General features: G+C 41.2%; 1 pseudogene; it reads left to right on the top strand.

Moving 5' to 3' along the window:
• Positions 1–3,170: 3,170 nt before the first annotated feature.
• Positions 3,171–4,662, top strand: LOC123101258 (phospholipid-transporting ATPase 1-like; annotated as a pseudogene).
• Positions 4,663–7,298: the final 2,636 nt, after the last annotated feature.

Below are 7,298 nucleotides of genomic sequence, written 5' to 3'. Positions count from 1 at the left end.
TATCTCAATACTGGCGCCTATGACGACAGAGGATTGATGGATCAGCAGTATGAGTACTCAGAGTTTGAGTGTCATGAGTTGGTGCCTGAATTTCGGCCTCTGGAGGCTGAACGTATTATAGACGACCTTCCAGTACCAAAGAAGCATAGGAAGAGAGCAAGGAAAGGCAACAATAAAGTTGCTGCTATGATCCATCCGCCTCCGCAGCCTCGGGTTCAAGACCGTATACCTGTCCCCGGTGCGGCGAAACACCATATCCCCGGTGAACCAATCCTACCTAAGGCATCGGTAGAGGCCATACACGGTGATCTAAGGACACTTCATGATGATGTGATGTGGAGAGAGAAAAACCTAATCGCCTCGGAAAATCCAGGATACCCACTCTACATGGTTAACGTGCCGCGGCAAAGGTCGTACGTCGACACATTCCCCGCGGAGAAGTTCTTCCTTTGATTCGATTACATCGTTGACATGTTTCACTTGAAGAAGCTGGATTTTATGTTTGTCCGCCTTTATGCCTTGTACATGAACTACATCATCGGGATTGAGCAGATACCTTATATCTATGTTGCTGACCTGTACTTCATGCACGAGGGCTTCTTGGCAGTCTGCGCAGAGCACCGTGAATACGCGAGGGACTACATCGTCGATTTCATGGTCGCCAATAAGGACAAGGAGATGATTCTCGTGCCTTATCATCCCATGTAAGTCAGCCGCGCGGATATCCTTCCTTCGATTTCAATCATTCATTTGCACGGTGGAGGCTAATTAATTTGAGGTGTACTTATTTTTCACAGCCACGGGTGCGCCATCCTCATCATCCTTTACCCCTGATACTCCCACACTCTTTACTTGAACTCGTCGAATAATATGAACAAAAAGTATTACACCCACATCAAGTCTGTTCTCAACAATGCTATCTTTTACTAGGGCGTACGGGGTGGAGAGATCAAGACCAAGAAGGCAAGGAATGGCAGGCCCGCCTTCGGCCATAAGACCTACTTCTGCTGCATCCAGCAACCGAGTGATACTCTTAGTGATGGATTCTATGTCCTACACCACATGCTGGAGTACAGACGGGATCAATAGAACCTTCTCATTTCACCTACATTCGGCGATGCCCATATTCCGCAATGGGCAAAGAATGTAGGAGATAGCCCGGATCATCGACTCCGAGCTGAGTTCTATCACATCCAGCGTGAACTTGCCCAAATCATCATGATGGAGGTCCTCGAAAAAACAGGGATGTTCTACGAGGAAAAGCAAATGTCGCGGGAAGGCATTCGAACACACGTAGTCGCTCAGTGTCTCGACCTGAAGCCTTTCACTAAGCTTGGGGACTATCTCCCTAACTTGGATGGATGGCGCGACATGTTGGAGTGATTGTCGATATATGACAATGTGTACGTCTAGTCCATACTTTCTGAATGATGAAACTTTGAGTTATGCACGACGAAACTTCATTTGTGATGTAATTAAACCGTCCTCCTCAACTAGCGAAGATCACTCTAGTTTGGGCATTTTGGGTACGATGAACTTTGTTATTTATGCTTATGATATGTTGCTTCTATTTTTGCCAAGTCTGTCTCTTTCTGTTGCTCATCTATATATGTTGCATATCATCGACTCGTGTGACAATGCAGGTGCATATATCATTGATGACAAAGAAGTGCTACGCCAGGAGTATACGACGAGTGGCCGGAGTGTCTGGCCCATGTGTACCGGTTTCTGGTTTCGGAGTGACAGCCAGCAGTTAGTTTAGGTTCACACTAGTGCGGGAGAGGGATACGAACCGACGCCTGAAGAAGTACTACATTATGTATGATGAGACATGTCATGTAACTTCTATAGCTATATCGTGATTGTGATGTGACGACATGATTTGTGTTGGATGATATGACGAGACTATTGTGTGTATGATACAACAAGCATATTGCATGTTTATGATATAAAACCTATACAAAAACATCACAAATACACAGAAAAAAAGATATGAGAAAATACAGCAGTAGTGCTCTTTAGCGCTGGACAGAAAAACGCTATTGCTAAAGCACTTAGCAGTAGCGCTGGTATGGGAAGCGCTACTGCTAAGTAGGTATAGCAGTAACACGTGCTACTACTAAACGTTAGTTGTAGCACCCGCGCTACTGATACACCAAATACCCGCGCTACTGCTAGGCTTTTCCCTAGTAGTGCATGCAGGATACGAGGTGTCACAATGATTTGATGAGGTAAGGTAATCGTTGAGTAATGTTTTCAAATGCTAATGGATGGAATTTCTAATGTATGGCTGGAACAACAAGTCGGTGATGATATCGTGACGTCTTATTTGAGAACTGTAGACATGGTTTGCCACGCTGGACCTTGTGAAGATTATGTCTATTCTTTGTTTAAGACTAATTGTACACATTCATGTTGCAAATATTTCTTTGGGTTCTGTTTTGAAGGGTATAGTAATGCAGAAATGGCTGAATTTTACAAACTGTAGTACTTCTTCTGAGCTAGCAATTAGTTCAAAAGCTACCTAACATGCTGATAACTTGCTAAATTAGGCATATAATATTATAATTTCAGTTTCATCTGAGAATTTCTCTTTAAGACAATGGTAGTGAACATTTGTTTCCGACAATGACAGTGGATATCGTATATTTTGCTCTCTAAAAATGAATTATTGTGGTGCTGTTCACCTATCAATGTGCCATGTTTCCTATCTAAGAATATGCCACATTTGTTAAATAAACCAACTCATTAAAGTGATGGACAGCTAAATACTTCTTATAGAACTGAAATAATATATAGGCAACCAAACATCCTTCCCTTTCAAAAAAAGCCAAGCAAACATCTGGGTAACTTCTTGGCGCGGCGGAGTGCCCTTGCCCACTAGTACATATTATGAACCCTCAACTCATACAATTTTGAAGACAACATGAACTGGATATATAATGCATTGCTATTCTTCAAAGTATGGTATATTTAGTTGGATAGAATGACTTTTTGTCAAGGAAGAAACGACCTTAACTCCCTCATGATAAGCATGCGGTTGATCTGAGTGCAACTCATATGCACCAGCATACTTGGCCGTGCCATGTTTTGTTAGATCCATTCTTAAGAAAATGCATTATTCTTAAAGGCGGCACCCTCACTACAGCTTGACCACGTTATCCCCGCCAATGTCGATTAGCTCCGCCTTGGTGGCGACGGGCTCCTGGACCACCTCAAGCAAGCGCCTGCTGCGGCGGCCAACATGTGAGGTATGCTCTTTGGCACCAGCTCTTCATTCTCAACATCCGGTTGTGTATGTTCCTCATATTGTCTCCAAATACCGGTGTGAAAAGGCTTTATTCTAGATCCGCTCACTATGATTCTCCAAATACAATACATTCAATAATATTGTAGTTTTTGTGGGCTTGTTCTTTATAAGAAAAGAATTGTACACATAGCACTATAGTTAGAAGCAGGTCTACAAAGGCATGGCTTCAAAATTCCATATACATGTTTTGTTCCTTTTCCTTTCCATATCTATGGTTTCCATATTAATTTATGTTTTCCCCTCAAGGGAGGACATGTGTATTTGAGAGAGAGAGTTATGGAAAAGAGGGTGCTGGACTAAGAGGAAGGAGTGGAATCACATGATGTGCATTGCATTTTTGTCAGTGTGCAATCCAGTTATATACGAATAAGGGTATATACAATAATAAGCTCCCTATCTATTGAACGTTACAATTACTACAAAGACACAAGTCATTTCTGACAATTGAAGATCAAACAAACAATACTGCAGAATTATGCCAATATAAGTTTTTGATGTACATGGAACTTGTCACTTTTACCGTCATCTTTCATTTTGGAGACATGGCTAACTCTTTTCTCCACTATTTGGCATCTTCTCATGTTCATCTTGACAGTCTGGTTTTTTATGATCTTGTTTTCTATTTGCAGGGGCAAATTATATTTCAATGATACAAATGGCTGATGTTGGTTTTGGTATATGTGGTCAAGAAGGTTGTCAAGTAGTGATGGCCTCAGATATGTTATGGGGCAGTTTTTTTAATAGATCACTTCTTGCGCACAAGCACTAGAACCATCGGTCTATGACATACATGATTCTCTATAACTTCTACCAGAATGCTTTCTTTGTGTTAATGCTCTTCTGGTACGTATTCCCTCCTCTGTGTGTTTCTCATATGATGTAAGCTAAGTATATATGTGTTACCTTTGTTACTTGTCACCTATAATTTGACTATGCAAATGTATGAATACGGAAGCATCACCCCGCACTCCCTTTTGGTATTTTTGGACCTCTTGTAAGGTACACTGGTCTAATTAAGTTCTTAATGAATTGATTTAGGCACACTACATATCCTGTAACCCTTGTGTTGGTAGATTAGAGTACTGCTTTCTGTTCCATTATCTACACATCAGTTCCCACAACATTGATTGGTATTCTAGAGGACTTACTCATAATAGTCATAATACTCTTCTTTATTGTCTGAGACTGTTGAGGCAAAGCTTCAAAATGAGGGCTACAACATGACACTATTCTGAAACATAATGGTAGATACCTTGTAACAAAGCTTTGTCCTTTCCTGTGTACATTTCTTCACATATAATATTAGTACGATGGACATTTGGAGTATGGAATTCTTGATAGTCACCATTTGACAAAAAGAATTAGAATATGTGATATCGACCATGTAGGCCTTTTAATACTTAGCACTTACATATTCATACGTGTTTTCTCTCACTAATATTTGAATGCATGTACCTTTGCGTTTTACAGATTCACCTGATTATTGGAGTTAACCTGATTATTTTCACAAGCTATGCCAGATGTTCATGTTTAGTTCTATTTCATGTAGCAGTCTTCTTTGTTAGTAATGTTCCATGTTTCTGTTTACATGTACATTCATTATTTTTCCCGTCTGAATCCCCTTAATTAGTAAGGTGATCTCACAAGCTTGGGTCCTAAACCACAAGAACTCAAGAAAGTCATCATACATTCCTTCTGCAGGACACTAGCAACCTTAGATATAAGTTCCCGTGGTGGCTGCTACGTCTTGAGCTTGCGTTGGTTTTCCCCGAAGAGGAAGGGATGATGCAGCAGAGTAGCGTAAGTATTTCCCTTAGTTTTTGAGAACCAAGGTATCAATCCAGTAGGAGGCCACGCTCAAGTCCCTCGTACCTGCACAAAACGATAGCTACTCACAACCAACGCGATTAGGGGTTGTCAAGCCCTTCGTGGTCACTTACGAGAGTGAGATCTGATAGATAGAATATTTTTGGTATTTTTGGTATAAAGATGCAAAGTAAAAAGTAAAGGCAAAGTAAATAGCAAAACAATATTAAGGTGATGGAGATTGATATGATGAGAATAGACCCGGGGGCCATAGGTTTCACTAGTGGCTTCTCTCAAGAGCATAAGTATTCTACAGTGGGTGAACAAATTACTGTTGAGCAATTGATAGAATTGAGCATAACTATGAGAATATCTAGGCATGATCATGTATATAGGCATCACATCCGTGACAAGTAGACCGAAACGATTCTGCATCTACTACTATTACTCCACTCATCGACCGCTATCCAACATGCATCTAGAGTATTAAGTTAAAAACAGAGTAACGCCTTAAGCAAGATGACATGATGTAGAGAGATAAATTCATGCAATATGAAATAAACCCCATCTTGTTATCCTCGATGGCAACGATACAATACGTGCCTTGCTGCCCCTTCTATCACTGGGTAAGGACACCGCAAGATCGAACCCAAAGCTAAGCACTTCTCCCATGGCAAGAACTACCAATCTAGTTGGCCAAACCAAACGGATAATTCGAAGAGACTTGCAAAGATAACCAATCATGCATAAAAGAATTCAGAGAAGATTCAAATATTATTCATAGATAGACTTGATCATAAACCCACAATTCATCGGTCTCAACAAACACATCGCAAAAAGAAGATTACATCGAATAGATCTCCACGAGAGAGGGGGAGAACTTTGTATTGAGATTCAAAGAGAGAGAAGAAGCCATCTAGATACTAACTATGGGCCCGAAGGTTTGAGGTAAACTACTCACACTTCATCGGAGAGGCTATGGTGATGTAGTAGCCCTCCGTGATGACGGCCCTCTTCCGGCGGAGCTCCGGAACAGGCTCCAAGATGGGATCTCGTGGATATAGAAAGTTGCGGCAGTGGAATTAGGTTTTTAGCTCCTGTTCTGATCATTTGGTGGTACGTGTGTATATATAGGAGGAAGAAGTACGCCGGAGGAGCAACGAGGGGCCCACGAGGCAGGGGGCGCGCCCTGGGGGGGGGGGCGCCCCCACCCTCGTGACCGCCTCTTTTGTTCCTTGGAGCAGGGTCCAAGTCTCCTGGATCACGTTCGGTGAGAAAATCACGTTCCCAAAGATTTTATTCCGTTTGGACTCCATTTGATATTTTGTTTCTCCGAAACACTGAAATAGGCAAAAAACAATAATTCTGGGCTAGGCCTCCGGTTAATAGGTTAGTCCCAAAAATAATATAAAAGTGGAAAATAAATCCCAATATAGTCCAAAACAGTAGATAATATAGCATGGAGCAATCAAAAATTATAGATATGTTGGAGACGTATCAGGCATCCCCAAGCTTAATTCCTGCTCGTCCTCGAGTAGGTAAATGATAAAAAGAGAATTTTTGATGCGGAGTGCTACTTGGCATAATTTCAATGCAAATCCTCTTAATTGTGGTATGAATATTCAGATTAGAAAGGTTCAAGACAAAGGTTTATATTGACATAAAAATAATGATACTTCAAGCATACTAACAAAGCAATTATGTCTTCTCAAAATAACATGGCCAAAGAAAGTTATCCCTACAAAATCATATAGTCTGGCTATGCTCCATCTTCCCCACACAAAGTATTTAAATCATGCACAACCCCGATGACAAACCAAGCAATTGTTTCATACTCTAACTTTTTCAAAACTTTTTCAATCTTCACGCAATACATGAGTGTGAGCCATGGATATAGCACTATAGGTGGAATAGAATGGTGGTTGTGGAGAAGACAAAAAGGAGATAGTCTCACATCAACTAGGCGTATCAACGGGCTATGGAGATGCCCATCAATAGATATCAATGTGAGTGAGTAGGGATTGCCATGCAACGGATGCACTAGAGCTATAAATGTATGAAAGCTCAACAAAAGAAACTAGTGGGTGTGCATCCAACTTGCTTGCTCACGAAGACCTAGGACAATTTGAGGAAGCCCATCATTGGAATATACAAGCCAAGTTCTATAATGTAAAATTCCCAC

Source organism: Triticum aestivum, chromosome 5A, assembly GCF_018294505.1.
Source record: "Triticum aestivum cultivar Chinese Spring chromosome 5A, IWGSC CS RefSeq v2.1, whole genome shotgun sequence".
NCBI classification, from domain to species: Eukaryota; Viridiplantae; Streptophyta; class Magnoliopsida; order Poales; family Poaceae; genus Triticum; species Triticum aestivum.
This window is presented reverse-complemented; position numbering and strand designations above follow the sequence as displayed.